This window comes from Schistocerca nitens, chromosome 3 (assembly GCF_023898315.1).
Source record: "Schistocerca nitens isolate TAMUIC-IGC-003100 chromosome 3, iqSchNite1.1, whole genome shotgun sequence".
NCBI lineage: Eukaryota > Metazoa > Arthropoda > Insecta > Orthoptera > Acrididae > Schistocerca > Schistocerca nitens.
The window spans coordinates 464,531,678-464,551,967 of NC_064616.1; positions in this window are offsets into that span (position 1 = coordinate 464,531,678).

Below are 20,290 nucleotides of genomic sequence, written 5' to 3' on the forward strand. Positions count from 1 at the left end.
AATATCAATTATTCAGAGTAGTAAATGACAGCTACGAAAGAGGAATCACGCTAGAGACTTCACACGATGCAGAACCATTATCATACCTAAAATGGGAAAGGCAGTTGCCTGCACTAGTTACTGAACACTATCAGTGTTATCACACGTCTACAAAATACTCATTAATGTAGTTAAAACCAAGATAAAAGGAAAAATAAATAAGTATATTGGAGAAGAGCAGTTTGGATCTAGAGAAGACAGAGGAACAAGAGAAGGAATTTTGCCTTTGCGCGTGGTTTGGAGCGAAGGATTGATATCAGAGGGAAACTTACCTTACCTTCATAGACACCGAAAAACTTTTAATAATGTGAACTGATAGCTACTATTTAGAGCTATGAAATGAGTAAGACTTGACAGCAAGGGTTGAAGAAGTGATTAATAACCAGTAACAGAACCAAAGCACAAAAAGGAAAAGTCAATTAGACAGAGGAAGAGGCCAAGATTAGAAAAGGAGTAACTCTACGACGCCCCTATCGCCATATTTACTTAAAATATTCATTTAGGCAGCTATTAAAGTTAAGAAGCAGAAGACAAAGGGGATAAAAGCGGATGGTGAAAGCATAAATGGCGTTAGTTTTGCTAATGACGTCGAGATAGTTGCCTACTCCGAAAAAGAAGTGAATAGTGTTTTGCTAGTCCCATCAGATATTCCTCAATTAAGTAAAATGAAAGTGAACAAAAGTAAAGACAGGTAATCGTAGTAAGAAACAGTATGAGAGAAATAAAAAACCAGTAAAAAATTGACGGTGTCAGAACTGAGCAAGTGAAACTTTGTTTCTTTCCTCGGTAGTATATTCACAGAGGAGAACAGATGCTTAATGGTGGTGAAGAGAAGGATAGCATTGGCGAAGTAGGCATTTATGACAAAGAAAAAAATTAACCATGAACCATATGAACATAGACATCAGAAAATACTTTGCCGAATCAGCTGTACGGAGCACACTGCACTATGTAAGTGAAAGCTGGACTCTAGATAAATTGGAAAGGAACCGACTTGAAGCTACTGAAATGTAGGCATGGCGCAAAATGACAAGAACGGGCTGGGCAAAAAGATAAACAAAATTAGAAGTTTTCAGGTTAGACAGAAGACAGAAAATTATTAAGGGTAACTAGAAAGAGGAATATAAATTATATTGGACATGTCATCAGACATAACACATTCATCGTTAATATTCTTGAAGGGAAAGTGCTGGGAAGGAAAAGAAGAGGGCGGCCTAGGATGAAGTATTTGGAGGGCATCTAGAAGAGGAAAGGATATGACAATCATTTCTACGTAAAACGGAAAACCAGTGACAAAAGAGAAAGGGAACATCGGCAAGGTATTAGCCGTTAGAACGTGTATGTGTGTTGTATATACTTTTATAACAATTGAGAGACAATTTCGTATACTCATGTTCAGAAAGAAAAACAGAACACCTTGAACGACTAGAGATAGGACATTCATATTCGCAGAACATGTACATTAGTATGTTTTTCAGAAATGGTTAGAATTTGAACCATGTCGGCCCGGCACGTTCCAGGTCAACATCAATTCCATGGCGCAACGCCACCCACCGGTAAGGTGTGCCTGCGGCTCTCGTTGTCTCTATAAACCGAAGGTAATGGATCAATGTGACTTGAGCAGACGTGCATGATGCCTCACAGACGTATGCGCGAACAATACAGTCAAATCAGTAAGTTTCACAGAGGGCTAATTATTACTATAGGGGAATATGATGCATCCATCCGCGGAATTGCTGCTCGTGTAGGACGAATTGTATCGGCAGTGCTACGGTTGTGTGCAGAATGCGACTTTTGACGAATGTGTCACACGAACCAGGTCATCACCGAGAAGATCGACACCCCACCTTAGTGACATTTCAGGACAGACCTGCTTCCTCCTTGGCTCTGGCGCAACAGTATAACAGTGTAACACATCCCACACTATCAGGAGTGACAGTCCATCGCCTTTTATTACGGCATGGGTTACGTGTGCGTCGTCCACTTCGCCTACTTTTGACGAATGTGCAGAAACATGCTGCACAGCAATGGCTTATGGAACGATAACACTGGGGACAGGAAAGGCATGATAGTGTTTTCGGACGAACCCAGATTCTGTTTGTTAGAAAATGAAGGCCGCGTTTTAGTTCGCTGCAAACAGGGGGAGCGGCATGACAGTGACTGCATTCGCACGAGACATACGGCGCCAACTGGAGGCCTTATGGTTTGGGGTGCTATTGGGTACAGCCACAAATCACAGTTGGTGAGTGTCCAGGGCACTATGACGAGTGTGACCTACGTGAATGACATCCTGCGACTCGTAACCATACCCTTTCTGAAAAAAAAAAGCAACCAGAAGCCATTTTTCAGCAAGCCAATGCACTGCCACATGTCGCTGCACGACCACGTGACTCCTTGGTGTCACAAGATGTCAGCCTTTTGCCCTAGTCCTCCATATCATCAGACTTGTGGCCAATCTAAAATGTGTGGGATATGGGGAAACGACAGGTGTAACGCTGTGACCCAATGCCGAACACCACAGATGAACTTTGGAAATAGAAGAATGCAGAATGGATGGCTATACCACCAGACGATATTAGCGCCTTATACGCGTCGATGCCATTACGTATGTAACAAGTTATCGGGACACATGTGTACCCTCTCCCTAGTAGGCAAGAGGACATATGCTGAACCGACGTGACTGAAATGCTAACCATTTCTGCAGAACTTACTAATTTACTTGTCCTATGAATATGAATGCTCTATCTCTAGTCGTTCAAGGTGTTCTGTTTTTCTCTGAACATCAGTGTATTTTATTTGCGGATCTCTACGACTTAAATGTACGAAACATATTACAGCTGCCAGACTAAGCGCTCAGCCTGCCACCCATACCCAACAGCAATCTGTCACCGGAGTTGGTATACATCTGCGCAGTTTCAATGCGAGGAAAGCTCCGGGCGCTCTATCAGCCTCTTTTTTTACGTCCAAACAGATGATAGGCCAGTCATCCACCATATGTATACTATCAGGTTGGAGTTAAAGCAAACGTCTGCAGAGTTAAAGGCGGTTTTCAAAGCCACAGTTGGATGGATACGTCCGCAGTATGTGTGACATCGTCACTCAACGGGCGAGCGGTAGCTATATCTACAGCTACATGACTACTCTGCAACAAACAGTTAAGTATCTGGCAGCAGGTTCGTCGAGTCACTTTCCCAATTTCTCTACCGTTCTACACTCTAACAGCTCGCGGGAAAATCGAACACTTAAATTTTCGCGTGTCAGCTCCTATTTCTCCTATTTTATTACAGTGATCATTTCTCCCTGTGTATGTGGGTGCCAAAGAAAAATTGTCGCATTCGGAGGAGAAGGTTGGGGACAGACATCTCTCGAAAAGATCTCGCCCCCAACGAAAAACGCCTTCGTTTTAATGATTTCCACCCAAATTCGTGTATCATATTCGTGACACTCTCTCCACTATTTCTCGATAATACGAAGCGAGCTTCCCTTTTTTGAACTTTCTCGATGTCCTTCGTCAGTCCTATCTGGTAAGGTCCCATTCTGCACAGTAGTACTCTTGCAGAGGACAAACAAGACTAGAGTAGGCAGTCTCTTTACTAGAAGTGTACATAATTTGCCAAGCTATGGAATGGCTTCTAAGAAAAACTTTATTGGTGCTTAGTGTAGTGATTCTACCTGTGGAATTGTTGACCATACGCAACGGTTAAGGAAGCTGTCCCAAAAATTATTTGATTAATGACAAGATTGAAATGAAGGGACCAATCCGTTACAGGACCACGTCCCTGGAGAGGTCTGTGCGGAACACTAGGGTAGAGACTGTACTGGCGTGCGACCTGACGTGGAGACAGCTTGCCGGCGGGATTCGATAGTATAGACTTTACTGAGAGAGACCACAGAATGGGGAGACTAAGCTTCTTAACGTTACTGTCGCTGTCAGCGACATCCAGCTCTGTCTGGCCACAGCCGAAAGATACTCACCGCCCGTCTCACCCACAGTGCCCGGAGATATTACCATCTGCGTCCAGCACGCATTGTGCCGCTCAAGGAACAGCCCTAACACCGCCCTCTAACTGAATGCCTTCCAAATCAGTAAAGCACTGTCATCAATACCCACCTGCCAGATCCATCATTTCCTTAGCAGTCCCTATTCAAAAATGGTTCAAATGGCTCTGAGCACTATGGGACTCAACATCTTAGGTCATAAGTCCCCTAGAACTTAGAACTACTTAAACCTAACTAACCTAAGGACATCACACACACCCATGCCCGAGGCAGGATTCGAACCTGCGACCGTAGCAGTCGCACGGTTCCGGACTGCGCGAGCAGTCCCTATTAAAAACCCTGAAAACGACACTGAAGCTTCTCACAGTGAGGGTAAAAAACTGCAACTTCAAAAAATAGTTAATGTAGAGAAATGAAATTTCGAGAATACATTTGTCAAGGTAAGATATTCAAGAGATTAACATTTCGAGATCAGAGCTTAATGTAAACACGAGATAAACCATTGCAAATGTGAAATGCTGGTATATGAATATAACAGGTTTAACTGCTGGAATGTTGAATGCGAACATTCAAACGCACATGCTTTGTGTTATACAGGTGCCGGATGTCAGTTTGTGGGATGGAGATCCATGTCTGTTGCACTTTGTCGATCAATACAGGGACAGTTAATATCTGTTTGTGGATTACGCTGGAGTTGTCGTTCGATGATGTCCCATATGTGCTCGATTTGAGATAAAATTGGTGATGAGCGGGCCAAGACAACGTGTCTACATTCACTAGAGCATGGTGGGCTACAACGGCGGTATGTAGGCGAGCGTTCCCTTGTTGCAAGGCACTTCTTGGATTCATGTGTACGAATGGCAGCACTGCATGTCGCATCGCCAGGCTGATGTACAAATCTTCAGTCCGTGTGCGTGGAATAACCACGAGAATGCTCCTGCTGTCATACGAAATCGCACCCCAGACCGTAACTACAGGTGTAGTCCGTTGCGTCTAGCACGCCCACATGTAAATTGCATGCCCTCAAGTTGCATACTTCTAACTAATAAATGCCCATCAGTGGCACTGTGGTACAACCAACTTCCATCAGGAAACACAATAATATTCCACCCTGTCTTGCAATGACCTCTCACATGACACCACTGAAGACACAAAAGGCGGTAGTTTGGGATCAGTGGAACGCACTCGAAGCTGTCCTTGAAGTAAGCAATTTGTAACAGTTCGTTGTGTCACTACGGTTCGAACTGCTGCTCGAAGTAATACAGCAGATACAGTACGATGCACCAGAGTCATACGCCGAACACTGTAGTTTTTCCTGTCGGTAGTGCCACGTGGACGTCAGGGCTCGGTCTTCTTGCGACCTTAGATTCTTGTGAACACCGCTATCAGCAAGCATGTAGAGTGGCTACATTCCTACCAAGACTTTCTGCAATAGCGAAGAAGGCACAGCCAGCTTCTAGTAGCCCTATTACATATTGATAATGAGTAAATCAATATATTATTTAGTAGGTAGTAAGACAAAGACATTATTATTTTTGATATATGTTGGTTGAATATTTTTGGTCATAGGTAAAAACACTTTTGTTCAGAAAAATTGATGGTTAGAATCTAATTATATTCCTGTGTTTGGCGCTCCTGATCACTTTATGTGCTATACAAGTACTTTTTCAAAGTGGAAATAAAATTAAATGATGGATAGTGTCAACAGCAAATCCAGTCACAACTACGATTTTGATCTTATTTTGTGTAGTGCGTCTTGCCTGTAAGCTCAGGAGATTTTTCACATACACAGAAAGACGTCGTCACCAAGTTGATGTTTGAAGTTTTCGAAGTGGTTGTATAGTGCATAGTTACTGCAGTGAATCTTTGTGAGTAGTGTTGTTGTTTAAGCTGCATCATATTAAGCAATGGTTCGCAATGAGTACTAGAACACAAACGACAGAAATGAGAATGTTGGTGTTTATTTGCACCATTTTAGCGTCACGACATAAATACGAAAATTAACTTTTACTGTGAAATCATCGTGTAAAATATTAACTGTTACTTGCTAAATGTTAAAGCTATAAAAGATAGATTTAAAACGAAAAATTTAAATGTAACACGTACACTGAAGCGCCAAATTCGTATACAAATACAGGTATGTGTAAACAGTCAGAATACGGCGCTGCGGTCGGCTAAGCCTACGTCAAACAAGTGTCTGGCGCAGTTGTTAGATCGGTTACTGCTGCTACAATGTCATGTTATGAAGATTTAATTGAGTTGGAACGTGGTGCTATTTTCGGTGTACAAGCGATGGGACACGGCATCTACGAGGTAGCGATGAAGTGGGGATTTTACTTTACGACCATTTTACGAGTGTATCGCGAATATCAGGTATGCACTAAAACATGAAATGTCCTACATCGTCGCGGCCGGAAAAAGTTTCTGCAAGAACAGGACCAACGCCGACAGAAGAGAATCGTTCAACGTAACAGAACTGCAACCCTTCCGAAAATGGCTGCACATTTCGATGCTGGGCCATCAACAAGTGTCAGCGTGCGAACCATTCATCGAAACATCATCGATATGGGCTTTCGGAGCCGAAGGCCCAGTCGTGTCCCCTTGATGACTGCACCACACAAAGCTTTACGCCTCGCCTGGGCCCGTCAACACCGACATTGGACTGTTGATGACTGAAAACATGTTGCCTGGTCGGTCGAGTCTTGTTTCAAATTGTATCGAGCGGATGGACGTGTACGGGTATGGAGACAAACTCATGAAACCATTGACCCTACATGTCAGCAGGGGACTGTTCAAGCTAGTGGAGGCTATGTAATGGTATGGGGCTTGTGCAATTGGACAGATATGGGACCCCTGATACGTCTAGATACGACTCTGACGGGTGATACGTAGGTAAGCATCCTGCCAAATCACCTGCATCCGTTCATGTCCATTGTGCATTACTACGAGCTTGGGCAACTCCAGCAGGACAATGCGACACCCCAAACGTCCAGAATTGCTACAGAGTGGCTCCAGGAACACTCTTCTGAGTTTAAACACTGCCGCTGGCCACCAAACTCCCCAGACATGAACATTATTGAGCATATTTGGGTTATCTTGCAACGTACTGTTCAGAAGAGATCTCCATCAGCTGCAGGATTCATTGTGTCAGTTCTCTCCAACACTACTTCAGACATTAGTCGAATCCATGCCACGTTGTGTTCCGGAACTTCTGCGTGCTCGCGGTGGCGCTACACGATATTGAACAGGTGTACCAATTTCTATGGCTCTTCGGCGTACAATAACTACTTTCAGTGCCACTGGCTCCATTTCATTACAGCACTGACTTTTTCATGTATAACGTGACAGTCGTCATGAGTTCTCATCTACAGTACCAATTTCGCGTTGATGCCACAGACTTAGCCTTATTACAGAGTAGAAAATCAAATACCACAATTTCAGTTGTAAAAATTATTTTATAATACTTATGTTCCTGGAAATGATTGTGACAAAGGCATGGATCGTGTGTGTCACTCCATAGTAAGTGATTGCAGTAGATCAAAAGCTTCCATTGACCTCATGGTTGAGGAATATAGAGTTCTTGCCACTGGTGGTAATAGGACGCAGGTTATGATAGCGAATCTGTGCTACCTAACTGATAGACTGAAGCCTATTTATATGCACTGCATAAAATACAGCTCTGTGATGCAATAAAATGCGTTCAGTTTGGAAAAATACGTTGGTGGGAAGCAGCTTCCGTACAATACCTATGAATGGGACTACTTTATGAACGGATTAGGAGTAAGAGGAAAAACTCATCGTCGAACCTGATGGACGCTTTATAATTCTATTGGTGCTACCGAAAACACGTTCTCGCAAATAGAATAAATGGCATTCCCAGTGTGAGTTAAGAAAAGGGAAAAGGAGGCACTTGAGTATTACTTTCCTTTTTGAATATTTCTATGGTAACATTTCTGTTCGTTGCTTCTAGGTGAACCCTTTCGCTGAAGACGTAGCTTAACAGCTTATTCGCGAGGGTGTATAAGTGTGCTGTTAGCCAGACAGGTGATGCGAGTTGTATAAGACACTGCGAGCACCCTGAGGTAATGCTGACCAGCCATCTTCCAGAGATGTCGTTAAGTGCTGCCTTTATTGAATGTGCATGTTTCATGTCGCTGCTATAGCTTCCTTTCACCGAGTTAAGAAATAAACAGTTGTGCACCCAAACAGAAATATGCCTGCCGAGCTTCCAAGTTGGTCCCAGAGCCGTACATACGTTGTATTTGAATCCATAGAAAACAATGTGCCATCTTATATAACTTGTACAAGTGTTATATCAAATTATGATTTGTTATGAGAAAGTGTCTAGCTCTTAAATGTTGAGAAAGAATTATGTCTGAGATTTAGGTGTCATGAAATGAAGTACCTTAACCAGCTTTTTTGCATATCTAATTACCTCTGCCACCCTCAGAAACGTGTGTTCCATTAATTATTAGTGAATTATCATTTATTTTGAGCATCCTAGGTTACCCTAAAGTGCCGCCGAACCCAGTCAGTTATAAACTGGTGTCATAGATGTAGGTTATGACTAATTATTGTAAATATGGGATTTAATGACAGTATTAACTAGCCCAAATTTTTGGTTCTAAGACGAAATTCTTTCTTAATTATCCTAAATTTTGTTGATAAAATGAGGTTCAACCTCTAAACATGAGAGTAAATTAACAGGAAAATGAATTAACATAAGGGAGACAAAACTGTAAACTACATACTTAATGAAAGCATGTCGCGCTTAGGTCCCACTAGAAGTGGGATGTCTATGAATTTCGAGAAACACGTCATAGGAGCTCAGCAAGAACAACGACATATGTCACACCTGAATCCATAAACAATCAAGCAGCCCAGTAGTAGAGCATGCCACTGTCTAACAACTGCTGTTCATTGAACTGTTTTATTGGACGGATTCACAACTATATCAGACGTATTCGCTGGTGTTTTAGGTATGGAAAGATAACATTAAGGCGGTAACAGGGCCGAACACGATGATAACGAATCGCCTGTGGAACACAGGAACTTATATTCCTTCTTTGAGCTTTATAGCTCAAAGAAGTCGAAAATACGAATCATGATTTCACAGCGGGACTACAATGGGGAAAAATAGCGAAACCATGGACTGTAAAGTTGACGCAATGGAGGCAGACTAGAAAAGAGATAAGGGGCTTTTCGTAACTATAGTTAAAACGACATACGCTCACGAGCGAAGTGTACGCCATGTTTAAAAATGTGGTTCTTGAGGACTATGCTGGTCGAGATAACGATGCCCCTGCACACACTAAAATGCTGAGAGGTCGTGGAAAATACACTAAGGAACACCGAGCATTAGAGTATGCACTGAGATAAGGTTGAGAGACTGCTGATGATGCTGTCAAAACTTTAATGGCTTACGAACTCCTGTACAGAGTGGGGAAGATACTGCAGGTGTAATAAAGACAGCAGAAAGATGACGACGGTGTCAAAGAAAGATGGAATAAATTTAAAAATTCTCAAGGATTTGAAATGAATATATTTTTGAAAAATCTGAAAGAAGGAGGAAACAACAAGACACATAGAGAGAAAAACGTTCGAAGTACGGCATTATTCTTTTTCGGAATCAGAAACTACAGCAGGAAAAACAGAATTTGGAAATATTTCAATTTACATAACGTTAAGAAGCAAACAGTACAGAACAACACGCAGCTGTTTATGGAGAGCACAAAAAAGATACGAAATACGAGTGAATAATTTTTGGAGTAAGAAAATTTATTTCAGACGATGGTGCAATATTTGTATAGTTACTAGTATGTTGCGGTCTAATATGACGTGCAGTATGTGTTGTGGTACTACATATGAAAGTTACTAATGAATTAGGTCCCAAGAGGAAAAATTCGAAAAATATCCTAAACAAAGGACCCACATGGATAGCTGCGGGCGTTACCAAGTCGCTTCGGGAATTCGAATCTAACCGGCGGATTAACAACAAGGACCGATGTGCAGGCCTCCCTTGGTGTGGCTTATTAGCGGTTTCCCACATCAGAATAGGTGAATACCTGGCTTGTAGCCACGTCCTGCCTACAATTTCCTTGTACCAAAACTACGGTTTGATGGTTTTGGTACATTTCATAAATGATGCAGTACATAGTAGAATTGCCGGTAGTATCGGTACCATTGGTCCATAAAGAAACATAAATGAAAGTGTGCAAGAGAAAAGTGGACCCTATGAATTCTCTTTGCATTTCTTTGTTTGATTTGGACATAATTAAAACAGCACGTCTTTCAGTGCTAGTCCATTGTGTATTTTATATACTTAAAAATATGAGTTGTCTTTATAACTGCACAAAAATAGATGATCGCGTAACTTTCTGGAAGCAAAGCAATTACTTTTCACGTAAGTACAGTTTACACGCACAAACATAAAGCAAATGTATATAATTATTTTTGTTATTCTGTACTCAATAGAAAGTTCTACAGCTTGAAAAAAGGCAGAATTTGTTATTTATAACTGCGGAAGTTTTTATGAATACGAGAAACATGTTTTATATAAGTTCGACCAAGTGCTGAAGTGATGTTTAACGTGTTTTTGTTTTCCATTCTTTTCTCTAAAATTTTGCCTATTTCTGAGGAAATTGCGTTTTCTAGCCCTATATGATAAATATGTATTTTTTTGTATTATGTTACAACGTACCTGTGTTTCACATTACAGATCAACAGTTTTCGAATAAAATCTGAAATAAACATTGAAAATTTCATTTTACAATAAATTCTGTTTTTTTTTAAAAAAAAAACAAGAGACAAGAGGAGAAAAATGTTCCATAGGTTATGTGGCCATTATGTATCCTCACTCAGTTTGGAAGCTACTCACCGCTCCTGGTTTCTAGCGGAATCAAGCAAGATAGCATATGTAAACAAAGGGATCGAAATGAGGTAACGCCCGATAGGCATGGAATACAGCCAACGCAGTTACGATCTAAGCTGACCAAGGCTACTAGGAAAACCATCGTTATCTAAGTTTGCTAATGACAGTCCATGGTAGCCTACGGAAGTTTTGGAACTCTAGCCCTGCCTCATTTACAAGATTCGAAAATGTTTGGAAAACTTTGTTACACTTTCTCGTGAGGTAACAGTCAACACAATCAGATGGGATACGTACATACCGTCTTTGGGATAAGGGGTGGCGACAAGAAGGGAATCCAGCCACCCTCTACTACTACCATTGCCAAATTCAAAACAACATATCGACGCCCAGGACACATAAGACGACCAGGATAACGAAGGAAATATATTACAAGAAAGGAGCACTTGTGTATTACGAAATGTGGGCATCCGAGTGATATGCAATATAGCCTCTTAAGCAATTAAACTGCGCAAGGAGGAGAGATAATGTGTGGGGTAAGAGCCATATTTATGCTTTGTTAAACGCCGAGCACTGGAATATATCTCATAATATTCTAAGAATGTTGAGTGTAAAAAAAAATACTGAAAAACTTTTAGGGGTTGTATAGTGTCTCTTAAGGAACAAATTTAGGAAAAGAAGACTATGGAGACCGAATCCTTCCGAAAGACCATCCCTTGCAAAGCCTACGTGAGTTTGCATGATGACCACCGTATCCTGTGTTGTGACAGCTGTGGATGCATTAGACGCCACCTAGTACTTGTGGTCCATCAGCTCGTAAACACACGTTGGATGCCAACGTGGTATCCTAGGTTCATTTATTGCTCCTATAACAACAACGCTCTGTAGCCTTAGTGAATGACGTTTCCAGGCATGGTTGCCTATTCCTAATTTGTTTCTCAAGGCAATCTTGGTAGTTAGAATACTATGTACATGCATGATTCTTTTTCTCATTCAGACGTTTCTCAGATATATAGACTCAGACAGACGCGACATGGTATTATTGTGTGTCGTGTTGTAGGTAGGTTATGGAACGAAGGATCGTTGATCAATATTTGTTACTCCCTTCGTCATTTGCGCTGTTATGTATTTATGAAAGGGTTCTAAGTATTTTATTGCAAGATATTTTGTTTACGCCCATTCTTACTTTGTGTCACACTGACCTGGTAAGTGTCTCTCATAAAGTTTGTAGACAAATTAATAATACTCTAGGGTAGTGCTTATAAATATAGACCTTAAAGGCTTTGAAACGAACATAGTGTGGAATACCTGCGGGAAAATAGTGCGGGACAGGTAAACAGTGTAAGGAATTTGTTTACAAATCACAGTAACATAAACGTGAGAAACGTGTTACGATGGTTCATTATCGCGTACTGTAATGTCTCTGAACTGTAAAAGGCTCATAAGAAGGACTAGGATGGGAAGTATTGCTACAGAACTGTCATCGTTTGTTAACGTCAGTAGAATGACCGATGGAGTGGACGGAGGTGTGTACAGTTGTCACCACCGTTGGTGGCAGGAAAGACAGTACAGGTAGCACCCAGAGCTAAATTACTAGCAGTGATTTACCTACCTGTAAGCTTTGTTACCACAAAGCAGTGCACATATTAAAGGGCTTTGATTTTTGACATCTGCATCTACATATACAGGGTGATTCCATGATGGTGTTACATACTTTCAGGAAAGACAGAAAGTAGTAAATGTATCAATCTGAAGTAAAGGCCCCTAGTCCGGAAGCGGCCGAGTCGAAAAGAGTAACCGATACTCTACTCATAATCCGCCTTAACCTCGCGCAGCGTTCAAACTAAGGGTCCCATCAGCGAATTCTAACCATGATGTACAGATGTTGAATACTTCTCAATACCCTAACATAATTTCCCCTTTTGATGAATAAGTAATGTAACACACAGCTTGATGTCAGGGAACCGGAAATCTAACAATACGGTAGGGTAATAGTGAGTTCCGTTTAATTGCACAAGTTTCACAAGCTGCTACACTTACCACAGCCTTTCAGAATAGCGTCCACAGCTTGAATGCAGGCATGGCATCGTCCCACAAAACTCAGTCGTGCTCTTTTAAATATCAGCCGTACCGTCGGAACTTCATCGTGGGCAGGGAGCATTGTTTCTAGGAGACCCTCTTTAGTATTCATAGGCGTGACGTACACAATACTTTTCTTATAACCTCACAAGAAGAAGTCAAGTGAGCTGGGATCATGTCAAGATGTGGTCTAGGAACAGGACCTCCCGTGCCTATCCACTTTGTAGGAAATGTATGATCCAGGTAGTCAAAAATGGTTCAAATGGCTCTGAGCAGTATGGGACTTAACATCTATGGTCATCAGTCCCCTAGAACTGAGAACTACTTAAACCTAACTAACCTAAGGACATCACACAACACCCAGCCATCACGAGGCAGAGAAAATCCCTGACCCCGCCGGGAATCGAACCCGGGACTCCGGGCGCGGGAAGCGAGAACTCTACCGCACGACCACGAGCTGCGGGCTGATCCAGCTAGTCATGAACCCACAGTCCAAAACGGAGTGGAGTCCCATCGTATTGATACGACATTCGTTGATGAATAAGATGAGTGATATGTCTGCCAGTGAGTCGTTTGAATGTTAATTTTATGCTTTTTTTCCTTTTTATTGCTTACAGAATTTGTGGGAGAGGACGTATTGTAATATACCTCGAATTATTAGAAGGTTTGCCACGGTGCTAAAATCAATGTCAACGAGAGATAAGGAATCCACTAACGGCCTTAACTTTGTCGTGTGACATCGAGAACTCGCACGTATTTAAAAGAGCAGGTACGACTACTACACTGGTTTGAAATAGTCGCAAGACTCGCTCCTCGCCGGAGATAGCCCCTAAGAAGAAAACAAGTGGCCTGGATTCTTGTCACCGTGCTGGTCTTGAAGCAGGATCTTCTCTGCCACTCTGCTTTTCAGGGAATGTCTGGCCGATACGGTCACGAACGATGAGTATAGAGTGAAATGGGGCTCCGTCATGTTGGAACGACAACCACTGACGAGAAATATATCAGTCTGCATGTCATTTGAATGAACGCTATGAACTTAAGTGTCAACCCAATATAACAACCACACAGAAATAAAATTGTTACTTTTGCACTATTGAGAGACAGGCTGTTACATATTACGCTTGATGATTTTTAGCACTTAATGTTGCTCGCTTTCTTTGTGCAGTGCCATGCCTGAAGTTAACCATACACAACACGTGACAGATGTGCAGGTGCCAGTAATGTATTGCCACTAGAGCACTGCACATCTGTCGCGTGCGGTGCAGGAGATCCATTAACTCCACAACTTAAGCTGACATTCATCTTTGTTGCGTGCAGTAACCATAATGTATGTATGTGGGTTACTTGGCATGCTGAGTTTGTAATAGCACGTGATACATAGTTGTACTTGACAATCAACTCCAACATCACCATAGCATGCTTAAACTCCATTATCACGCCTTGGAATCGATTTCGTTAAGACCTGGAAAACGAGAAATAGTAGATATTAGCTGCGTTGTAATCAATCTTACATTGTCGATATTGTTACAGTACAGTATCTATGCACCATAGTTTATGCAGAAGGTACCATGAAAATTGTTTTACCATATCATAAGTCTGTATCCAGAGATTAGTGCAGAACAGGTGTATAACAAGCGTAAGCTAATATAGCAGCAAATGTATTTAATTTGTAAATCATTCGGTTTCAAAACACCATTGAAGTTTTTTCTGCATGAAATGTGAAGCACTTGATCACTCACATGTACTAGTAATGGGTCTTCAGCCACTAGATACTGCCACTTGCACTGCGGAAAACACATTATCAATAGTAACTAGTCACGACCAGAATATCCTCAGGTACCAGAGAACATGTCATATCGAGAATCAAGAAAATAATTTAGTTGTAACATAATGGTTATCGCTCGAAAAACAGAGACAGCCAAATAAATGGAAAACTTAATAAGAAAGTATGTCTTCTGCATTTTCAATTGCGTTTTGACTTCGCCATTGTACATTTCAAAATTAATATTTGTATGCGACTTTTCAGGCTCTCCCGACTGCTCTGTTGCAAATATATATGACGGGTTTGCCGCCGGTTCGCGTAATCTGTAAATCTCACTATATTCCTTCGATGCAACTGCTCGCAGTCTTCAAGTGGTCGTAGTTGCTGTCACTGGTGCAAGACGGGACTGATCATAATCGCGCAGCGGAGTCAAAATTTATCAGGCCAGCAGCTGGAAACACGCTTTCACAGTAAGACGCTCGCAGCTGGCGGAAAGCGACGCTCCTAGTGCCCCCTACTGGAAGCCTCAAAAAGGCCTCATGCGTGTCCGCTGTGGGCAATGACTGTGCTCCGGGACGCTCCTGTGGTTAATGACTGAATTGAATCTGAGGAGTGCGTAGCGTCGAATCATGAATCGGAAGTTCTCGTTTTCCCGGTTTTGCTTTAGTAGCAGCCAGCGCTGGATTGTAGGCGGCGCTTAGGAAAAAACCTACATCCCTGTTGATAAGATTGTCCTCTGTACAGATACGTACGGCCTTCTTAACATCACAGTCGCAGAAAGATGACACTGGGGATAAAATTTCAGTCTTCCCTTAAAACATGCGATGCCCCGTGTCCAGGCAGTACTGCACCACTGCTGATTTATCGGGTTGCCCCAGGGTTGTATGACGATGGTGTTCCACATCTACATCTACATCCATACTCCGCAAGCCACCTGACGGTGTATGGCGGAGGGTACCCTGAGTACCTCTATCGGTTCTCCCTTCTATTCCAGTCTCGTATTGTTCGTGGAAAGAAGGATTGTCAGTATGTTTCTGTGTGGGCTCTAATCTCTTTGATTTTATCCTCATGGTCTCTTCGCGAGATATACGAAGGAGGGAGCAATATACTGCTTGACTCCTCGGTGAAGGTATGTTCTCGAAACTTCAACAAAAGCCCGTACCAAGCTACTGAGCGTCTCTCCTGCAGAGTCTTCCGCTGGAGTTTATCTATCATCTTCGTAACGCTCTCGCGATTACTAAATGATCCTGTAACGAAGCGCGCTGCTCTCCGTTGGATCTTCTATCTCTCTTCTATCAACCCTATCTGGTACGGATCCCACACTGCTGAGCAGTATTCAAGCAGTGGGCGAACAAGCGTACTGTAACCTACTTCCTTTGTTTAAGGATTGCATTTCCTTAGGATTCTTCCAATGAATATCAGCCTGGCATCTGCTTTACCGACGATCAACTTTATATGATCATTCCATTTTAAATCACTCCTAATGCGTACTCCCAGATAATTTATGGAATTAACTGCTTCCAGTTGCTGACCTGCTGTTTTGTAGCTAAATGATAAGGGATCTTTCTTTCTATGTATTCGCAGCACATTACACTTGTCTACATTGAGATTCAATTGCCATTCCCTGCACCATGCATCAATTCGCTGCAGATCCTCCTGCATTTCAGTACAATTTTCCATTGTTACAACCTCTCGATATACCACAGCATCATCTGCAAAAAGCCTCAGTGAACTTCCGATGTCATCCACAAGGTCATTTATGTATATTGTGAATAGCAACCGTCCTATGACACTCCCCTGCGGCACACCTGAAATCACTCTTACTTCGGAAGACTTCTCTCCATTGAGAATGACATGCTGCGTTCTGTTATCTAGGAACTCTTCAATCCAATTACACAATTGGTCTTATAGTCCATATGCTCTTACTTTGTTCATTAAACGACTGTGGGGAACTGTATCGAACGCCTTGCGGAAGTCAAGAAACACGACATCTACCTGTGAACCCGTGTCTATGGCTCTCTGAGTCTCGTGGACGAATAGCGTGAGCTGGGTTTCACACGATCGTCTTTTTCGAAACCCATGCTGATTCCTACAGAGTAGATTTCTAGTCTCCAGAAAAGTCATTATACTCGAACATAATACGTGTTCCAAAATTCTACAACTGATCGACGTTAGAGATATAGGTATATGGTTCTGCACATCTGTTCGACGTCCCTTCTTGAAAACGGGGATGATCTGTGCCCTTTTCCAATCCTTTGGAACGCTACGCTCTTTTAGAGACCTTCGGTACACCGCTGCAAGAAGGGGGGCAAGTTCCTTCGCGTACTCTGTGTAAAATCGAACTGGTATCCCATCAGGTCCAGGGGCCTTTCCTCTTTTGAGCGATTTTAATTGTTTCTCTATCCCTCTGTCATCTATTTCGATATCTACCATTTTGTCATCTGTGCGACAATCTAGAGAAGGAACTACAGTGCAGTCTTCCTCTGTGAAACAGCTTTGGAAAAAGACATTTAGTATTTCGGCCTTTAGTCCTTCATCCTCTGTTTCAGTACCATTTTGGTCACAGAGTGTCTGGACATTTTGTTTTGATCCACCTACCGCTTTGACGTAAGACCAGAATTTCTTAGGATTTACTTCCTAGTCAGTACATAGAACTTTACCTTCGAATTTCATTGAACGCCTCTCGCATAGCCCTCCTCACACTACATTTCGCTTCGTGTAATTTTTGTTTGTCTGCAAGGCTTTGGCTATGTTTATGTTTGCTGTGAAGTTCCCTTTGCTTCCGTAGCAGTTTTCTAATTCGGTTGTTGGATCAGGGTGGCTCTTTTCCATCTCTTACGATCTCGCTTGGCACATACTCATCTAATGCATATTGTAAGATCGTTTTGAACTTTGTCCACTGATCCCCAACACTATCTGTACTTGAGACAAAACTTTTGTGTTGAGCCGTCAAGTACTCCGAAATCTGCTTTTTGACACTTTTGCGAAACAGAAAAATCTTCCTACCTTTTTTAATATTTCTATTTACGGCTGAAATTATCGATGCAGTAACCGCTTTATGATCGCTGATTCCCTGTTATGCGTTAACTGTTTCAAATAGTTCGGGTCTGTTTGTCACCAGAAGGTCTCATATGTTATCGCCACGAGTCGGTTCTCTGTTTAATTGCTCAAGGTAGTTTTCAGATAAACGTTCTTGCACGGTTGGGCATGTCTACTCAATATAAGATTTTCGACATTGGCATGGGATCTTATACACTCCACATTTCCTAAGGCCAAGGTTGTCTTTGATGGAGCACAATAAATTCGTAAGTTTTTATTGTGGCCGCAACACACCCTTTGTGTCATGCCTTATGAGAATCCTTTCTGTTCTTGAAGACATGCCAAGAAAACAGGGCAAAAGCACCGTCGCAATGGGTGCCTCCACATTCCTGCTTTGAATTTGCATAATACGAAATGCATGGTTTATCTCTCTACCAGACTAGCATTTCTGTTGCAATACCGTTCTTTTGTGTTACAACTCATCAAGTAGACTGTCGGCATCTGAGGCCACCGGACCATATTGAGTGTGTTCCACAATATTTCATAGAGGTAACTGCTTGGCATCTTCAGGTGGCAGTAGTTGTTGCTGTCACTGCAGCAACACGCCACTGATCATAACTGCGCAGCGGCGTCAAAATTTATTTGGCCAGCAGCTGGCAGTACGCATACACGGTAAGAAGCTCGCAGTTAGCGGAAAGCGACGCTACTAGTGCCCCCTACTGGGAGCCTCAGAAAGGCCTTAAGCGTGTGCGCCGCAGGCAATGACTTCCTGCCCGACGATCGAGGCGCTTAATTGAAAAGCTATATCCCTGTTCATAATGTTGTCCTCAGTAGGGATATGTATGGCATCCTTAATAACACAGTCCAAGAAAGATGACATTGGGGATAAAATTTCAGTCTTTTCGTATAATATACGATACCCCATGTTCAGGCAATGCTCCAACACGGCTGATTTTTTGGGTTGCCACAGGGGTGTATGACGATGGTGTTTATGCAGCGTTCTTGCACGGTTGGGCATGTCTACCCAATATAAGATTTTCCACATTGGCATGGGATCTTATACACTCCACATGTCCACAGCTCGTGGTCGTGCGGAAGCGTTCTCGCTTTCCGCGCCCGGGTTTCCTGGTTCAATTCCCGGCGGGGTGAGGGATTTTCTCTGCCTCGTGATGACTGGGTGTTGTGTGCTGTCCTTAGGTTAGTTAGGTTTAAGTAGTTCTAAGTTCTAGGGGACTGATGACCGTAGATGTTAAGTCCCATAGTGCTCAGAGACATTTGAACACTCCACATTTCTGAAGGCCAAGGTCGTCTTTGACGGAGCACGAAAAATTTCAATTTTTTTCTAGTGGCAGAAACACACCCTTAATGTCGTACCTTTTGAAGTTTCTTTTTATTCTTAAAGGCATGCCAAGAAAATACGGCAAGAACGCTCTTGCAATGTGAGCCTCCGCATCCATGCTTTGAATTTGCTTGGAACGGAATGCATGGCGCACCTCCCTACCAAATAACCATTCTGTTGGAATACCATTATTAGATGCTGTAGCTCACCAGGTGGACTTTCAGCATCAGAGACCACATGAGGTCTATGCACCAAAGAGAGTAGGACACGAAAGCGTTCTGCAGGGTGCTGACAACTTGTGGCTCGCAAATATAGCCGTGCGTGAGTTATTTTGCAATAGGCAATATATCCCCGTGTATCATCGGCTTCTCTTCTGACCATGACACCCAGGCATCGTAAAATACCATATTTTCCCACTTCCATCGTGACTGCCTATTCAGATGGATCGAGTTCACATGCCAGAGAAACACAGGTAATATCTCTATTCCGTGCACCACAAATGCATCGTATACTTACATTAGAAGATGAAAGGTTTGAGACTTGCCGACTGTAGTGCTTTTTCCTCACAGTATTCCATAAAATAGTTGGCCACGATGGGAAACAGAAGACATCCCTAGCGAGACCGTCCACTTGTTGAAAATATTGGTTACTGAATAAGAAGTATGTCTAGGTAAGGACAAGTTTAAACAATGCCGCAATGTCTTTCTCAGACTGGCTGCTGATAAACTATAACGAGTCCTGATGATACAGCGTTAAACCTAAACAAAAGATCCGACGGTTATAGCTTAAGTGTCTTCAGGCGTCCTATAACGTCCTCCGAATTCCGGATATGGTGGTCGCACTTGCGTATGAGAGGTCCCAACAGCGTAGTAAGTTGTGTGGCCAGAAAATATGTAGTAGACGCATGACAGGTTTCTGTGACCTTGTTGCAATGATGACAGGCGCCCCACCATTCACTCATTGTGCTTCTGTTAACCGCCAGGTCTTCGTAGATATTTTGCAAGCGCCTATGAGTAACTGTAATGCTCTGGTTTTCCTGCTAAAGAAGTCACTGAAAACTGTCTTCTTGGAACGCACCTCCGTTGCAGACACGATTTTGAAGGCTGTGTATAGCGCCGCCACATATCGGAACAGATTGTAGTTCAGTATACTACTGTACAGCTGT